The 18,845-nt window shown below is 38.5% G+C and overlaps 1 protein-coding gene across 2 annotated transcripts in view; it reads left to right on the top strand.

Annotated features, from left to right (window-relative positions):
* Positions 1-18,845, top strand: part of CFDP1 (craniofacial development protein 1) — a 104,135-nt gene that overhangs the window by 20,100 nt on the left and 65,190 nt on the right. The gene's annotated exons all lie outside the window — the stretch shown is intronic.

Below are 18,845 nucleotides of genomic sequence, written 5' to 3'. Positions count from 1 at the left end.
GAAATTAGCCATAGGTTTCTTGTTTGATTCTGATAAAAGGCCTGATTTACAGTGTTGACCACAGAGCTGAACATGTAGTAGACTTTACATTTAAAAAATAATTTTTGAGTGAAAATATCAATAGTTCTTCAGAACTTGTAACACAGACTTGGACTGAGTACTCACTTTCACCCGCAAGGATCTCGTAGGAGTAGGAAAAGGTCAAAGCTGATTTACAAATAATTTTGCTAACACATTGTCAAGAACTTAGTTTTTCTCCCTTCCTATTTTCCATATTACTTGGGTTATTTTTAGCTGAAAGCTAGAATTCTTCCTTATTGAAGGAAATAAAAATTCCTTTCTTCTTAACCTACATGTAAAGCACCAGTAGGTACAAGGCACCAGGGCACTAGGCTACAGGGATGTGAACATGGGCCACAGCTACAGGTAACACTGATCACCCCCTGACTCCTGTGGAGGGGAGCTCTGTGTGCTTGAGGTGTTTGGGGTAGAACAAGTCACCTCTCGGTCTCACCTGACCCTTCAAAGGTCATTGCTTCTTCCTTCCTTCCCTAAACATACCTACGTTGTTATGAACAGTGAAGTTTTGTTTTGTTTAAAATTTTCTAAAAGGGACTCAGGGCTCAGTTCCTTGTCCATCCTCTCTATCTTCTTGATTAAAGTAATTTAAAGAGAAAAAAAATCAGTAGTTTTCCTATCAGACTGTGAGCTTTTCTAGGACAGGCCTTTCTCATCTTTGCAGCTCTGGCTCCAAACAATCCTGTGTATGCTCACCTAGGTTGCATTTGCCCAGAAGCAGACCCTAAGACAGAGGTTTGAGTTCAAGTCGATAATGTGGGAGGTGATTCCAGCCCCAGCAGGAAGGTGAGAGGGGTGGGATGGGAGCCAGTGCAGGCTGCATTTCCCAGCAGCTGCTGGTGGTGGTGACTGCTACTCAGTCCTGTTGAGGGACTTGGCAAGGCTCAGGAGGCTGGAATATTTATCCTCCAGTTCCCATGTGTGCTGTTTCAGCTACTTTCAGGGCCCTCAGTCTTCAGACTACGAGCTGCAGGCCCTTGTAGTAAGACGCTGCTCTCAGGGTGTGATGGGGGTGAGTGCAAGGATGTGTGGATGGGCCCAAGTCCACATCTGCTCCATATTTTTTGTCTGCTTCTTACTCCAAGTGTTTCTCTTGCACTGGAGCAGCTAGGTGGCAGAAGTCATGTAGGAGTTACACAGGAACCTAAGGAAGAAAAGAATTTGAGTGCTTGCTACCTCAGTGGAAATGATGTTAAAACACTGAGGAAGGCAGCTGTGAAAGAAACAGAGTAATGTGAACAGAATTCTTCAGACTAACCCTGTTAATACTGAAGGCCACTGCTTTTCAAGCTGTAGTTTACAGTTATCATTTGAAAGAAATGAGATAGAATTTTTAAAATACCATAGTATATCCGATGGTAAGAATAAATATTGTTTAATAATATTTGTATTTTAGTTATTGATGTGCTTATACAGGGTGACAAAACTATTTTTTGTGAGGGTTGAGATGAAAAAAAAATGAACATGTTTTTAGCCTTATAATCATTGTATTGTTTGGAAGGGATTCTCTTCAGAACAGTAACTTTCAAACTCTATTGATTGCCACTCATAATAAGAAATACATTTTACATTATGCTTTAGTATACCCATAAATACAGATGTGTAAAGAAGTGAGATAAAAATTCGCAGAAATAATACTTACCTTTACTAGGTATGGTGAACTATGACTTTCTCTTTTATTTACATTATTGTGTGTAGTATGTCATTTAAAAAAATGTTGACCCATTGAATTGATTTCACGATCTGTTATAACCTTAATTTGACAAATACTGCTCTAGATTACATGTAGAATTAGCCTTCCACAGGCTTGTGCTTAGATTACCAGACTTGTATCTGGTATTATTAAACAGTGTCTCTTACATTTATTGGAAGTGTTAGTGTAAAATTTACCTCTGAAGTAAGTACTAGAAAGACATAAAGGCAAAGTTTCTACTTTAGGTTTCTAGCATAGTTCGTTTCAACTAGCATAATTTTTTACCTCTAGCCTCCTTGGATATTTCTTCAAATAATCCCTATTGATGCTTAGAGATTCTATTTGGAAACCATGTGTTTCAGAGAATACTCTGTTACCATAGTTATGAAGATAACCGGAGGAGGGAGAAGCAGCACCTTAACCAGGTCACCTTGTTTATGTCACTAAGTCACTCATGGAAATCTCACTGTATTCTGTATTCATGCCTTCCATTCTTAGAACGAGCTAATAGCCTTTTGAGGATAAGGAATCTGCTGAGATGATATCTGTATTAGGGAGACCCAGCAGGAAACAGATGGCATCCTCAAATTCGGATACCTTGAGGAGAGTTTAATAACTGCAAAACCACATAGATGGAAATAGTAGGGTTTCCTGGGGCTAGTTATAATGAGGTTCCATTATCATCCCTAGACCTGAAGGGGCAAGGCAAGGAGCAGTTAATGGCAGTGAAGATGGGGAGGGCCTCCTAACAAGAGCTGAGACCTTCATTAACAGAAGCTGAGCCATCTAGGGGGAAGCAAGGGGAATAAATACCCAAATATTTCATTCCTCCCTCCATCCCATCTCTTGCCAGGGCACTACATTGGCCACTGAAGCTTGTGAAAGAAAAAATTATTCTGATGTTTGTTAAAATAGTAAGGAAGACTTACTCAGGATTATTGCAGTTGGTGTAAGACTGTCACAGTGGGGAGAGAAATCAGGCTCAACTCTGAATACAGCAAAGGCAGCTGGGGATTTATAGTCAAGGAGCAGAATTGGGAGTGGGGGGATGATCAGCAGATGGACCAACGCTAAGAGGAGACATCAAAGGTAGGCAGATTCTTGCTAAGCTGACCTAACAGGATTCTTGCTGAAGGCAGGCTGAGGACCTGTACATCAGAGTTGGGAAATATGGAGCTTGGTCAGATATTGAGAGTGATCACATGTCAAGGCTGGGTGATTCTGTTTAAACTGATTTAGCAGGATTCTTGCTAAAGCTGGGCTGTGCAAGCCCAGCAAGGACAGGGGCCAATATTGAGGCCTAGTTGAGAAGAGGTCTCAAAGGAGCCTGACCAAGGTTTGATCAAGAAGAGAGTCTTTCGTCCATGACAATATCTGGGGCAGAGAGCAGTGTGGAGAAGGACTCTGGAGGGGTCAACCAGTGAAATCTCTTTCAGGACATTAATGAACTGCTGACTCCTTTGTAAAGAGATAAAGTGAAATTTGATCGAAATTGTTTTCTTTGAAAGCTGTAATGGAACATAACAGATTACAAGGATATGTCTATCTGAGTAAGAGTCCTCACAGTTTGTACATGAAAATGGGGACACATTTAATTATGGTCCTCCAGGGTGGGCATGATCATTTTTCTGAGATTCATCTCAAAAAGCTTCCACAGTTGCAGTTGTGCTTGGGAATAGCCAAGGTTAAGAGGAATTCAGCTGATCTGGCGTGTCTAAGTGCACATATTGTATCAGTACACACATTAGTATCTGCTGCTGGCTGCACACGCATAGTGTGGAAAGTCTTTTCAGAAGAAGAATCTACAGGAATAATTAATTTATTAAAAGAAAATTACTTTAATGCAGTAAAATGTTTTTTTCCATAAACTTCTTTCATTTTTGGAGTTGCTTCAGTTTATAGAAATTGTCCAGGAGAAACACTTTATTTGTTTATTTTTCTTTTCTCTAAACAGATTTAAGCAATACAGGAAAACCAGAGCAGGAGAGTAAAACATCCTGTCCCACATCCTTTGCTAGCAAATAAGAATCATAGGAGCAAATGTTTGTAACTGTAAATGCATTTCCTCCACATGTTTAAAATAGCACACTGCTTTGGCTATAAAAAAGTTAAAGTTTATGCTTTGGGAATGGAGTAAACCAAACACCCAGTTTTCATTAGAGGCGGGAATGGGAGATGACAAGAAGCACTGTCCACGACTGGCAAAGGAGAGCACTGTGCTCAGCCTAGTGTGTCTGAATTCCCGTCATTCTGTTACTCTTAAGCTCTCATCCGCTTCCTCACCTCCACTCCCCTCCAATCCTCGCTGCCAGTACTGTTGACCACTTGAATCCAGCTTCTGCCAGTGTGTGTGGGTATCTGACTGGTACATTTCCTTGCTTTCAACCCAGCATTTATTACTTCATTACTTCATTCCAGCACTGGGCTGCCATTAGTCCCTTTAAAGTTTGTAATCCTAGACAGAGGCATTAACTTGTTTAATTAGGGCTTACTATTTAGTTGCCTCCTTATAGATTGGGAATGACCTAAAGCAATAAAACATAAGGGTGAAAAACATTATTTTCTCATGTAATTTTTGTCTTGTCTTCTTGGTATGTTGGGCAAAAAAATACTTTATTATTGAGTTTGAACATCCTGGGTGGTGTCAGTTTAGCAGTGTTTGCCCCAAAGATAGAATTTCTTCAGTGTCACACTGAAGACAGAAGACCTGGGCTAAAGACCTGAGAAGATAGTGGTGCCCAGCTTTGTGTGGTTTGTCAGTATTCAGCATGTTTGAGCAGTCAATCCCCAGAAACCTTTAATTTGTACAGCAGAATCTCTGTCTGGGTAGTTGATCTGATCTCTCCCAAGTTCCTCTGACATGACTTAACGTGACTTTGTCGGCTTTTAAGTTTCAATATATAGTCTTTTGATAGAGAGCACTGAGCATTTCATGTAAAGTAACAAAAATCAGACATAGCCACAATATTGGGTGGAAATGTCTCTAATTTTTGATTAGAATCTCTTGTTATGATGATCAGTCAGACCTCTTACCTATGTTGATTTATTTTTTAAGCCATTTTACCTTTAAGGGAGTTGCTTTCCCCTTCAGACGAGCATTTCAAAGCTAGATCTAATTATACTTCAGGTGTTTTGACTGACAAGGAAGAAGGGACCCCCAAATTATTCACAGAAAATACATTTTACATCAGTAGTAAAAAAAAATAAAAATCCAAGCTATCTCAAAAATCTGACTTCACCTCCTGGTTGGATACTCCTGTGAAATGTCTGATCAGGTGATATGTGCCCGTGTGCTTGTGAGTAGGTGTACATGTTGAGGTTACTAAATGCCTGAAAAGGGCTTTTCCAGGAAGAGGAGGATCAGCTTATTTCAAAAGAATAAATATCATGAGTAATGGCTGATTGGTAATTATTACAATAATTAAGATAATTAGAAGAAAGTGGGTATTCTAGTAGACGTGACCTGTGATATCTTTTGTATTGCCTTTAAGAGAACAAATGATATTCAATTTAATAATTTAAAATTGGATGTGCTTTTTTTCTCTTTGAAAATAACTTTATTAAGCTGTTTTTATTTACTCATCAGTTAAATTATATAGTTCATTGTTTTTTAGCATGTTCAGAGTTGTGCGTCACTCCCATCCAAAATATAGTCACTCTCCATTTGTATCCCCACTTCTCTCTCCGACCCCCCAGGAAACCAGTACTCTGTCTTCTGTGTCTAGATTTGCTTATTTGGAATTTCATATAAATGGAATCATACAATATTTGTCCTTTTGTATCTGGCTTCTTTGACTTAGCATAATGTTTTCAAGGTTCAGTCCTACATCTGTATATACTTCATTCCTTTTTGTGGCCAAATAATATTCCATCGTATGAATATACCACAACAGTAGGTCCTTGCTGTTTGTCTATTTTATATATAGTGATGTGTATCTAACAAATAATTCTTCTATATATATACATGTACAAGTTTTTGTGGGCACATGTGTTTTCATTTCACTTGGATATGCACCTGGGTGTGGAATTGCTGGGTTGTATGGTAACTTGGACAATCTCTTGAATAGGACAATAAGCCATAAGAGAAGAACCCAGGAATGTTATCATGGGATTCCTTCCACTGTGGTTTCTTTCAAAGCAAGTATAGTTCTCAATGCTCCTGCTATAGGGAAAAAGAGATGGGGGAAAACTGTAATGTCCAGTAACACTATAAAAAAAATGGCTAGAAAAAAAGATAAGGCAGTTTCCTTCTGTCATAATTAATTTTAGAAGTAAGGAGAGGGAATTAAGACTTTTGATTCATCCCCACATCCGGCTTTATGCTTTCTACTTAGTGAGATTTCCTGTTTGATGATAATTTGGGATTTTAGTTTAGTTAACTCAGGGCTGGCCCTGTCTTTATTTTATTACTATTTGTAAACAGATGTTCTTGACCTTCCCACTGACTTTTGAATTTAACTTTGTTATTCTTAGCGGATGTGGTGCCGCCAGTAGGAGGTGTTCAGAAACGTGCAGTAAGATTTTTTTGGTGTCACATGACTTGAGGAGACCACTGGTACTTAGTGGGTAGGGTTCGGGGATACTGAATATCCTGCAGTGCTTAGAACAGTTTGTCCAGAGAAGAAGTTTTTTTTCCAAAATGCCAGCAATGTCTCCTTTGAGATATGCTGGAGGCCTTCATTCAGTTTCCTTTCCTCCAGTTTCTGGTTTGAGACTCCACTCCAGGGTAGGCGTTCCCAAACTGATGGTTCATGGATCAGATCCATCCTTAGATGTTTTTATTTGGCCAGCATTTAAAAATCAGGAGAGTTGACATAAAAATCTGGATTACTGGCTTTTCTTCAGAAATGAGAAGTTGTGCCACTGCCCTCCTTCTTTCCATACAGCAGCAGTAAGCTGGAGCAGAGTAGATGTTTGTGCTTGTTCCTGCCCTTGCTCAGTTCTCCCTCATTTATGCTCCCTGCTTGGTTCCTGTAGTCATGTGTTTCTCACATGCTGGGATGCCATGTTTCTTTGTAATGACCAAGTCAGTTTCCTTTTGGAACCAGTTTGTTCTCTAGATTAAGTATAGACATACTGTCTTCTCAGACTGCAGGTTAATTCTATCTTTACCCTTTTTAAAAGAATATTTATTAATAATTTATGAAATTTAAGGCACAGTGCTAAATGTTTTACGTGCGTTTTTTTGTTCAATCCACATAAGCACTTTAAGAGAGAGATACTGACTTTGTGCACATTTCACAGTTAAGGAAACTGAGGCTCAGGGAGGTGCCCTTAACTTGTTGAGATTACGTAGTTAATGGATGGTGGATCTAGGATTCTAGTCCATATCTGTTTGGGACCGAAGCCTGGGCTCTCAGCCACGGTGCCTTATAACCACTCTTTCTTACCCTCCTAATTGACCTCTCTCTTCAGCTTTATAACTGAGGAAGGACTCTTTGAAAGCTATTATGTGTTTCTTATTTTTGAAGGAAGTGAGATGACTATTTCCTCCCATTAACCCCATTTGTAGCCTTTTCCCCGTTAACCATGGCTAGTCTGGGTTTCTGGTACTATATTTTAGTCTCATCCTTATCTCATGAGATTGGAGGAGCTAGTACATTAAAAAAAAAAAAGAAAGTTACAGTTGTGTTTGTACATTGATAATCTGTCAACAGTCAACAGTGAAGCTGTGGACAAGATGTGATCAACTGGGCACTATTGGCTGTTGCCATTTCTGTCTGGTAATAGACTGCTACTGAAGTCTGAATTCTATGCTGTAGAGTGTTGGCCAGGGGAACCAGGTAGGAAATATCCTTGCCTCGCTTGTTTTAAGGTCATGTCTTCTAGCTGTTTGTTTCAGGATAGAACTAGCTAGAAATAGCTTTTAAGACGATGTTCCAAGGAGCTGGTGATGACAGTGGAAATGACTGAGTCTAGTACTGCTCTGACCTTACTACTTATCAGCTCCAAAATGATGCTTTGTGTTGGAGTGAGAAAGCTGTTTAACAGACTTTCACCTTTATATTCTTTCAGCGGATCCTTTTACTGTGCTTTATTTGGTTTTAACTTACTCTTAACTTGTTTTTTAAATATGTCTGTGCAGGTGTTGCAGGTAGAGTCAGTGGGTTTGAAATTGGAATAAAATAATTCTTCAAAGATTTTCCCATGAATAGTTGGAATATTTTGAATTTATTAAAGGTGATCTCATTGCATTCACATTCTTGATTCAAAGAGATTGTTCCAGGCCAAGCTAGTAACTGGAAGAATTACGAGTGGAGAGAATAGTGATTCTCCCCACCTTTCTTTTGGAGAATATTTGGCATTTGGATCAAGCAATGTGAGCATCTAAATGAGATCCCAAACACTGAAAAGCTTTCAAAGCAAGAACATTTTTCATTTGTGGTCACCAGGATGGGATTGAATATCTACAGTAAATACTGTGAATCTAGGAAATGTCCCTTTTGGTTTTCAAGGTTGCCCAGAGTTGAACGAATTCTAGTGTTCTTAGAAAACACAGAGCAGCCTTCTTTCTTCTTTTGCCCTTACCCTTAAAGTATCAACAAGTTTCAAAATTCTATGAGTTTAAGAGCCAGTTGCCTGTATGTATTATAAACTTTTCAATTTTTATTTTGCTGTATTCCTATACCTTTGGTTGTGCCAAATTTCTCTTGGTGTGAAATGAGTCAGGAAAGTGCTTAGGGTGCTTCTTGGGAGTGTAGGGAAGAATAGAAAGACAGTTGAAGTTATGACGTTCATAAAGTTTACTCAGTATGATAATAGGAAATTGAATTGGAAACAAGGATATGGAGGTATTCACTTAAGGAGAGAATTGTGATGCTCTAGAAATGAAGTAGAAATATTTTGGTTATAACACTGATTTATATTTATTGATTTAATTGCTTCGTGTACTTTTAATGTACACTAGAGGGCAGAATCCCCCTGAAAAGATAACTTGTCTTTGGCAGGATCCCAGGAACATGAAGCATTCCTAAGATTTGGTATGTGAATGCTGTATATTTTTCTCTGCCCAATTAGATTAGTCTTTTGCTGTGAGATTTCTATGTATTTCTACATTTTAATTTTATTAGCATTTGTTTTGTTTTCAGCTTCACCATTGTGCTTAGAAAGTGAAAGTTGATTTTTCTTCTCTCATTTTTTTCCTTGAGATGCAAAAGCTTTTATTGTTGTTTTTAAAATTTCAAATAAGAACGTAAAAATGACCTGTAGTCCCACTACTTAAATTTTTTCAGAAGAAGGAAGTGAAATTTCCTTGCTACTGCCTGTTCCTTCATTTCTAGCCCCAGAGGCTAATAGGTTTAGTTGGTTATCAGTTAATGTGCTGATCTTCCCTATGCTGTGCTAATATACTGTAGTCATATATACATTAAAACAGAAATGGACTCACTCTTTCTCTGTTAATCTGTAACTTGCAGTTTTACTTAACAGTCTATTTTGGGTATCTTTCCAGATCCAATATAAACATCTACCTCTTGTTTACCTATATATTCCATGTGTGAATATTCTGTAATTTGAGTAACCACTCCCTTATTGGTGAACATTTAATTTTCCAAATTTTACAGTTATTAATAATTCTGTAATTATCCTTGCACATTTCTTTTTATGTTCTCATGCTGTTATTTTTGGAGGACAGATTCTTAGAATTAGGATTGCTGGGTCATTGATTGTGTACACCTTACATCCTAATAGATGCTGCCAAATAGGTGATACCAATTTGTACTCTCTCCAGTGTTATATGAGAGGGCCCATTTCTGCACACCATCACTGTAGTATTCAGGAGTTTCTCCACAGTCTTGTTAACTGTGAATCTTTGTAATTTGCTGGTTTGCATTGTGGCTTAAAATTTCTCCTCCTTTGAAAACCTTTGCAAAAAATAGACCTTTTTTTCAAGAATTAAACTAGTGCTAAAGTTTCGTGTGTTTGTCAAATGTTAGCGAAAGAATAAATTGAAGTTTGGGTATTACCTATAGATAGTCTCCATATTGTATCAAATCATCAAAGTTAATTCTCAGTCAGTTGAGAGTTCAGGTAAAAATCAGAGTTTTGTAAACACTGAGAGAAATTGTGAGCCAATTTAGAGACTGTATGTTATAGATCCTTTAAAATGCTATGTGCTACTTCTCTTTATGTCCTTAATGTTGGAAGTTACTATTCCCTAATATTTTAACATCACTGAAGAATGTCATTTGTCCTAAGCATAAGCAGTCAGTGATTCTCATGTTCTGATCATATTCTGATACAGACATCTTGCTACTGTTTGATGAAAAGTTACAGTTCTGTAGAAAAATGCATATTTGATGAATATTTTAATTTGAATTGGCAGATTTTTCTTATGGGAGGGGCTGAGCAGTTGTGTTCTAATTATTTTGGTCAGGGATTGAAAGTCAGGTGATGTGAAGTCCACCACTTACTATATTCAGTTACTAGCCCTGGATTCTTGCCAAAACCCTGTTACTCAAGGGAACCTAGGATAAATTTGAGCTGAAATAATTTACAATCTCTAACCTAGCTAATATTTCTATATCATTGAGAAAGTGGAAGATTCTGAACAAACATTAAACTTTAAAAACAGTAATTCTGGATGCTTATGACTATAACAAAATGTCACAGCCTTTTGATTGTTAGCCTTTCCTTGAATTTGAAATGTTTACAATTTTGATAGCTTTTTTGAGAATGAGCAGGAAAAACCCACACTTTGCACAGACTTCCGTTTTAAACTGGGATCCTTTAGCCCCAGCTGCATGCAAGATGGTGAGCTATAATATAGGAGGTAGGACCCAAAAGAGAAGAGTTTTTCCTACAGTCAGAGTGTGACATGACTTATTTGGACCAGAAGTGAGAATTAGAAAGATCCAAAGGATCCCATGTATAAAACACTCTTGATCTTGGGATCTTGTCTAGTGTAACTAGCTTCAAAGAAAACATTTGAGAAACTTTCCTTTAGAGCAGTAACCACAAGCATCATGTTTGCTTCCTAGCCGTGTTTCTCTGTGTGCTGTGGGTTAACTAAATCCAAGTGTTTGATACGATTTCAGAAAGTCATTCCAATTTAGCTTACTTTACCAGTCTGGACCTCAGTTTCTTAGTCTTGATGTGGTGAAGCCAGCTTTCATAAAACTTGGATCAGCCATGTGTTTTACAGTATCATACAAGAATGAGTCAGGCAGAATTTTAGCTGTGTGAAGGTTTAGATTATGAAGTATCTGTCTTTATGAAATTGGAGTTATACTTTTTATAAACTCCTTTGAAATGGGACTCTGGTTAGCACCATAATGAAAGCAAAGGATCAGTGCTTCCCAGATATAGTAGGGAAAGTTCGTAATAAACCCTTTTACTTTGTTTACGTTTTATCAATCACTGAGGAAATTGGTTGGCAATGGAAAATGGAACACAACTCTTTTCTCCCAAAGTGGCATGTTGCCTAATTGTGATACATATCTCAGGGCACCTCTCCTGATAATACTGCTGCCTCTAAGCTTTTACTGCCACCTTTTCTGTGTTTGTTTAGGGTTTTCTCAAGATTCACAGGCCCCTTCTCTTTATGCATTTAATAATATCATTCATCTACTCCAGAGGCTTTAACCGTCTCTTCTGTGTCGGTGGTTCTCTGTCCTTCCAGTACTGCCTTTCTCATGAGCTCCAGACCTGTGTTCTCACTGCTTGCTGGAAGTTTATTCTGACTCCCCTTGGCACATGCTGGTCTGACAATTCATTTTGTCTAAATTCTTCCATTTTACAGTGCTGAAAAAACAGCCTGTGAAGTTAAGTAGCTTGTCAGAGAGAGAGCTTGGACTAAGGCTTCTTTCTTATCCAGTGTTCTTATCTGCTGGGTCAAACTGCCTGTCTGTCTCTGGAGAAAAAAATATACCACCACTATTCCCTGAATCACTCAGTCTCTACCTCAGTACCATCTTAGTTCTTCCTTTTCTTTTCCCTCCCCCTTCCCAACTGCCCGATCCATTAAGTCATTTTAATTCTGCCTTCAAAATGTCTTGTAAATATTCGTTTATAGTCTTTCCCTCCTCATCCCCCTCTTCTCTTTATATTTCATCTTCATTCCCATTGCCTTTTTTCTGGGTCTTTCTTTCTGAAGCATCTGCTATGTAATTGGAATATTTTCTGAAGTCTTTTGAAAAGCTTGGACTATTATAATTGTTTCCTAAATTCACTTAAAGAGTGCAGTCCCTCTTCCTATTTCCACCCTGTATGCCACTGCTGGGATAAGAGATTTTTGGCAGAGATTCAGTTCAGATTGTATCACTTGCTCAAAAATTTGATCCTTGTTGCCTACTATTAAGTTCAAATTCTTTAGCCTAATATTGGTGAATACCATACTTTAGTCCCACCCAGCCACACTTTTTTGTTACTCTATTTGACAGCCAGAAAGAAGTCCTTCCCTTTGACCCATGTTTTCCTCCCTCAGCTTTATTCAAACTATCCCCACTACCACCCCCAGTTGCCCTCATCTCTCCCCATCTGTGAGAATCCTGCCCATTTTCCAAGCCCAGCTCTGCCTTCCCACACTCTTCCCTGACACATACCCTCTCTCTTTGTACTCCAAGTGTTCCACTAATGGCCCTTTAACTATTTGACCATGAAGTATAGTTATTTTATTCTTTCTTATTCATGCCCTACAAAGAATAAAGACTTTTTTAAGATCTTTAAAAAATTTTTTTAAGAAAAGAATTAGTATTTTTTAATTGAAATATAGTCAGTTTACAATGTTGTGTTAATTTCTGGTTGACTTTGGATTTCTGCAATTTAAATACAATGTGGATGGTATGGATTTAGTTTTGTTTCTTAAATCTGAGGAATCATGACATTTGAAAGTTCTGAAGATTCCTCAGGCATTCTCTCTTTGAATATTGCCTATTTACATTCTGTTAACCTCCTCCAGTTTCATGTCAGATCTTCTCATGTGTCCTTCATATCACTTCAGTTCTGTTCAGTTCTCTTTGGTATTTTCCATCTCATTATTTCTCTGAATTGCCTCCTGGCTATTTCCTATGTTCAAGTTCTGTACTTTTTCTTCAGCTGTGTCTCATCTATTTAAACTTATACATTGAGTTTCATTGCAGTGACTGAGTTTTTTATTTTTAGGAGTTTTACTTGATTTGTTTTCAAATCTCCTTGTTCTGTTTCCATAGGATCTCATTCATCTGGTTTTGAGGTGTTCTTTTATATTCATAATCATTTTAAGTATACTTCCTTTATAGTCTCTTGTCTGGTGGTTCTTTTTGCAGAAGTTCTTGGAATTCTAAAGCTGTCTTTATTATAGTTGTTGTTTCTCTTACAGTGGGTATTTTTCATTTTGTGTTTAGTATTTTTTTTTACTGATCTTTAATGAGATTTTGTCTGTGTGGTGATCGCAAATGGCCTAGTGAAGTTGTATTTCTCAAAACTGGAGATGAATTTGCTTCTTCTAGATGCCCTGGCTTGGGCTAATTTTTATGTTAATTTTTTTTCTTCGAAGTCCCTGGAACATTCAGTTTTTATAATTGGATTACTTGTGAACCCCAAATCCATGTGATTGCAGGCCCAGAGTTCCAGTTCTCAGGAGACACTTTTTCCTTCCCTCCTCCTACAGCCCAAGCAGAGAGAAGCCTTCTTGTCTGCTCCTTGGGCTGTTAGGTGAATTTTTCCCAGTTTGTCCTTTTCCTGAGGACATGTAGTTTCTACTTTATTTGAGGTTTTAGTTCTAGTTTTCCCCCTTTATAAGTCCAAGACCAGTCCTATTACCTTGTGGGTAACAAAACCCAGGCGGAAAGTTATTGAAACTTCTTCCCCGCCCCACTAACCCTGCTGTAGCCACTATTTCAGCTCACGTGCTATCACTGTGGTTTTCAGTTCCTTCTTTGATCCTGGCCCCGGGGTTTTCCCTTTCTTTCTTGTGGGTTTAGCCATACATTTAAAGTAATTTTTGGTATGTTTTATCTAGCATTTCTGGGTCTTTATCTGGAAAATGTTTAGGTTATATTAAACATTCATCTTGCCTGAACTGGAAGTTCACTGTTAGTTCTTTAAGGGCAGATACCCTATATTGCTTTTTTTTGTCATTGTTTCCCTGCAACTAGTACAGATTTAAAGTGACTCCAGAGAAACATCTCTGACCAATCTGAGCGTAGGAAGGAATACCCAGTACCCTTTTCTTTCATATCAGATGTGAACTGCTACTTCTTCTATTCAATACCTATTGATTTTTACGATTAAAATACCATGTATCTTAAATATCTGTTTTTCTTCTCTCTTTTGAGCTGTTTACATTGTTTCCTTTGTTAGTTTTCCCCATTCTGTTCAGAAACAAAATATCTGGGAATATTTTTTGATAAGATCTCTAAGATATCCATGAATTTTCTTATGTGAAATTTCTTATGTGAATATTTCATATCCGTATCAGTCTTTTTGTAACCCTCCCTTTCAGCTCCATCTTAACGTCTGTTTTGAAAATCTTCACCCCCCTATTATTGTGGACCTTCTTTTTGTCTGTCTGTTGTCTGACCTCCTCAGAGATCTTCAAGAAACATCATAAATGCCACCCTTCATAGGAGGAGCTGAATATTCAAAACCCTTGATTTCCCAGCCTCCTTTGTAGCTAGTTTTCAGTCAGGAAGCTTGGTTTCATGAATCAGACTCGTGCCCAGGATTTTGAGTCTAGGACTAGTGAGACAGAGATAGGGAACTCCAGAAATCTCCCTGGGCCCACTTGGGGGTGCCAGTTGCAGCGTGTGGATGGTATTCATGACAGCAACATCTTCATCAGTCTGGGTCTGCAGTGTGATTTGGGGACATTTGTTTCTGGCCTTTTTTTTTTTTAATCAATTTTTTGGTATTATTTAATTATTTGATTTTGGTGGGGTGGGGTAATTAGATTTATTTTTTTAGAGGAGATACTGGGGATTGAACCCCAGGACCTTGTGCATGCTAAGTATGAGCTCTATCACTTGAGCTATACCCTCCCCCAGTTTCTGACCTTTGAACCTGTTTCTTGAATCCTCCTGGATTTTGATGAGTAACTCAATACTTTTTTATTCTTTGATTAAACTTCTTATTTTGAGAGATTGTAGATGCCCATGTAGTATAAAATAACATAGTTTTCTTGAATCCTTGACCCAGCTTCCAACCCTGTGGTAATATCTTAACAATATCACAAACAGAATGATGATATTGATGAAGTCAAGACAGAGAATATTTCCAGTCCACTAGGACCATGTTGCTTTTATAACTACACTCACTTTTTTCCAACTCCCAAGGGTCTAGCAGCCACTAATCTGTTCCCTATTTCTATAATTTTGTCATTTGAAGAATGTTATGTAAATAAAAGCATACAGTACATAACCTTTAAGAATGGCTTTTTTCACTCTGCCGATTAATTCAGGTCATGGTGTGTATCAGTAGTTCATTCCTTTGTATTGCTGACTAGTATTCTGTGGTGTGGATGTGTCACATTTCATTTTACTGTTCATTCATTGAAGGGCATCTGTGTTGTTTCCAGTTTCCGGCTGTTGCAAATAAAGTGTTAGAAATATTCGTGTACAGGTTTTTGTGTGAACATTAAGTGTGCTATTTTTGTGTGAACATTTTGGTTGAGCTCGTTTTCTGTTGCTGCTATGACAAATTACCACAAGTATAGCTGCTTACATAGCATAAATTTATTGTCAACAGTTTTGACACCAGAAGTCCAACACGGGCTCACTGTGCTAAAATCAAAGCAGGTCTAAGTTCCTGATGATTGTAGGACTATGGTCCTCATTTTGTTGCTTTCAGCTATGGAGCATTCCCAGCCTCTAGAGACTATCTACATCCTTGGGTCATGGCCCCCTTCTGTTTTCAGAGCCAGCAACAACTGGTTGATTCCCTCTCAGCCTTGTTTGGTACAATCAGTGAACCAACATGAACGCATTATTATCAACCAAAGTCCATAGTTTACATTAGGGTTCACTCTTGATGTTGTACATTCTATGGGTTTTGACAAATGCATAATGACATGTAGCCATTCCTATAGTATCATACAGAATAATTTCATTGCCCTAAAAATCCCTTGTGCTCCATCTATTCATTCCTCCCTTTCACCCACTCCCCAAACCCCTGGAAACTACAGTCTTTTTATAGTTTCTGTAGCTGTGCCTTTTCCAGAATGTCATTTGGTTGGAATCATACAGTTTATAGCCTTTTCAGACTGGCTTCTTTCATTTAATAATATGTCTTTTAAGTTTCTTCCATGTCTTTCATGGCTTGATAGATTTTTTTTTTTACTGCACATATATTTTTTAATTTACGTATATGTACTGTTCATTGTTTCTAAGAATGTATACAGCTTTAGCTTTTTAAACTGACATAGTTACCAAAGGAATAAAGCCAAGCACAAAATAAGAATTAACTCAAAAAGATACATACACCTTGCTATAAACAGCAACATTATTTATAATTGCCAAGATATGGAAGCATCCTAAGTGCATATCAATAGTTGAATAGATGATGGAGATACAGTATAAATATATGTGTGTGTAATGGAATACAGCTCACCCATAAAAAAGAAGGCTATTTTGCCTTTTGTGGCCCTTCACTTTTTTTTCTTTTCACTTCAAAAACCAGAATTTTATAACCAGCAGAGACATTTCCATTACATCAAAACCAACAAAATACCTAGAAATAAACTTAACCAAGGAGGTTACCTATACTCTGGAAACTGAAATGACACAAAGAAATGGAAAGATTTCTTGTGCTCTTGGATTGGAAGAATCAGCATTATCAAAATGGCCACACTACCCAAAGCAATCCACAGATCCAACGCAACCCCCATCAAAGTACTTGCAACATTCCTCACAAAACTAGAACAAACAATTCTAAAATTTATAAGGAACCACAAAAAGACCCCAAACAGCCAAAACAATCTTTTGTAGGTCTCTCTTTTTTTTCCCTCTTTCTTCTCATTGTTCTCTTTTCTTACGATTTGATGACTAGAGAAGGTCCTTTAACATTTGTTGTAAAGCTGGTTTGGTGGTGCTGAAATCTTTTAGCTTTTGTTTATCTGTAAAGCTTTTGATTCTCCATCAAGTCTGAACTAGAACCTTGCTGGATAGAGTATTCTTGGTTGTAAATTTCCCCCTTGCATCATTTTAAGTATATTGTGCCACTCCCTTCTGGCTTGTAGAGTTTCTGCTGAAAAATCAGTTGATAACCTTTATGGGAGTTCCCTTGTATGTTATTCGTTGCTTTTCTCTTGCTAATTTTAATATTTTCTCCTTATCCTTAATTGTTGTCAGTTTGATAACTATGTGCCTTGGTGTGTTCCTCTTTGGGTTGATTCTGTGTGGTACTCTCTGCACTTCCAGGACTTGGGTGACTGTTTTCTTTCCTGAGTTGGGAAAGTTTTCGGTTATTATCTCTCCCCAAATTTTCTCAGGTCCATTCTCTCTCCTCTTTCTGGGACCCCTGTAATGTGAATATTAGAGCGCTTCATGTTGTCCCAGAGTTCTCTTAAACTATCCTCATTCCTTTTTATTTTTTTCTTTTTTACGTTCTGAATTAGTGATTTCCACTAATCTGTCTTCTAGCTCACTGATCTGTTCTTCTGCCTCATTTCGTCTATTCTTGGTTCCTTCTAGTGTATTGTTCATTTCAGTGATTTTATTCTTCACCTCTGTCTGAGTATTCTTTATATTTTCCAACTCTTTACTAAAATCTTTACGCTGTGCATCTATATTCCTCTTGAGTTCTCTGAACATCTTGGCCATCACTACTTTAAACTCTTTCTCAGATTGCCTATCTGTTCATCACTTATTTCTTCTTCTGGAAATTTATCTTGTACCTTGGCCTGGGAGATATTCCTTTGCCGCCTCATATCATCTATCTTTCTGTGTGTTTGTGGATTCCTTCCACAAGCTTTGGGATTATTGTTTTCTTATTTCTAGTATCTGCCCCTGGTGGATGGGGCTGGACTAGAGGCTTATGCAGGTTTCCTGGCAGGAGAAGCCAGTGCCTGCCCACTGCTGGGTGAAGCTTGGTCCTGGACCTCTGGTGGGTAGGGCTATGTCTAGAGGCCTCTGTGGTTTAGGAAGTCTGATGATGGGTATGGCTGTGTTCCTACCCTGTATGTTTGGCCTGAGGCTTCCCTACAGGCTGTTGAGTGGGGCTAGGTCTTACTGCTAATGATCCAATCAAGATGTCAGCCTCCAGGAAAGCTCCTGTAGATGAACACTCCTGGAATGTCTGCTATGAGCTTTTATGTCCCCTAAGTGAGCTGCAGCCCTCCCCCACATCCTCAGGAGACACTCCAAATCCAGCAGGCAGGTCTGGCCCAGGTTCCTATGAAATCACTACCTCTGTCCTTGGACCTCGTGCACCTGAGTTTCCATGTACGCTTCTCAAGCGAACAGTCTCTGTTTCCCCCAGTACCCTGAGGCTCCCAGAGCCAAGCCCTCCCTGGCCTTCAAAACCAGATATCCTGGGGTCTCCTTCCCTTCCCAATGCCAGGACCCAAGCTGGGGAGCCTGACGTGGGGCTTAGAGCTCTCACTCCTGTGGGAGGGCCTCTGTGACTTAAATCTTCAGCTTGTGGGTTGCCAACCCAGGGGATATGGGGCCCAATTATATCGTGAACATGCCCCTCCTACCATCTTGCTGTGGTTCCCTCTTTATGTTTCCAGTTGCAGAAGATCTTTTTTGCTAGGTTCCAGTCTTCTTTTGATGGCTGTTCAGCATTCAGTTGTGGTTTCACTGTAGTCGTGAGGAGAGGCAAGCTCTTGGTCCTACCGCTCTGCCATCTTGATCAGAACCTAGTATTTTTAATTTTGATTGCCTCATGTTCATTGCTCGTATATAGAAATATAATTGATTTTTGTGCATTTATCTTATATCCTGTAGCCTAGCTGAACTCACATCTTCTAGGATTTTCTTTAATAGACACCTTGGGGTTTCCTACATAGTTTATCATTACTGCAAATAGGGGCAGTTTTTATCCCTTTTTTATCTGTATGCTTTTCTCCTTGCCTTGCCTTATTGCTCTGGCTCAAACTTAGAGCACTATGTTGAATAAGAGCAATGAGAGCAGACATCCTTGCTTTGCTCCCAGTCTT

Source organism: Camelus ferus, chromosome 9 (assembly GCF_009834535.1).
Source record: "Camelus ferus isolate YT-003-E chromosome 9, BCGSAC_Cfer_1.0, whole genome shotgun sequence".
Classification (NCBI taxonomy): domain Eukaryota; kingdom Metazoa; phylum Chordata; class Mammalia; order Artiodactyla; family Camelidae; genus Camelus; species Camelus ferus.
This window is presented reverse-complemented; position numbering and strand designations above follow the sequence as displayed.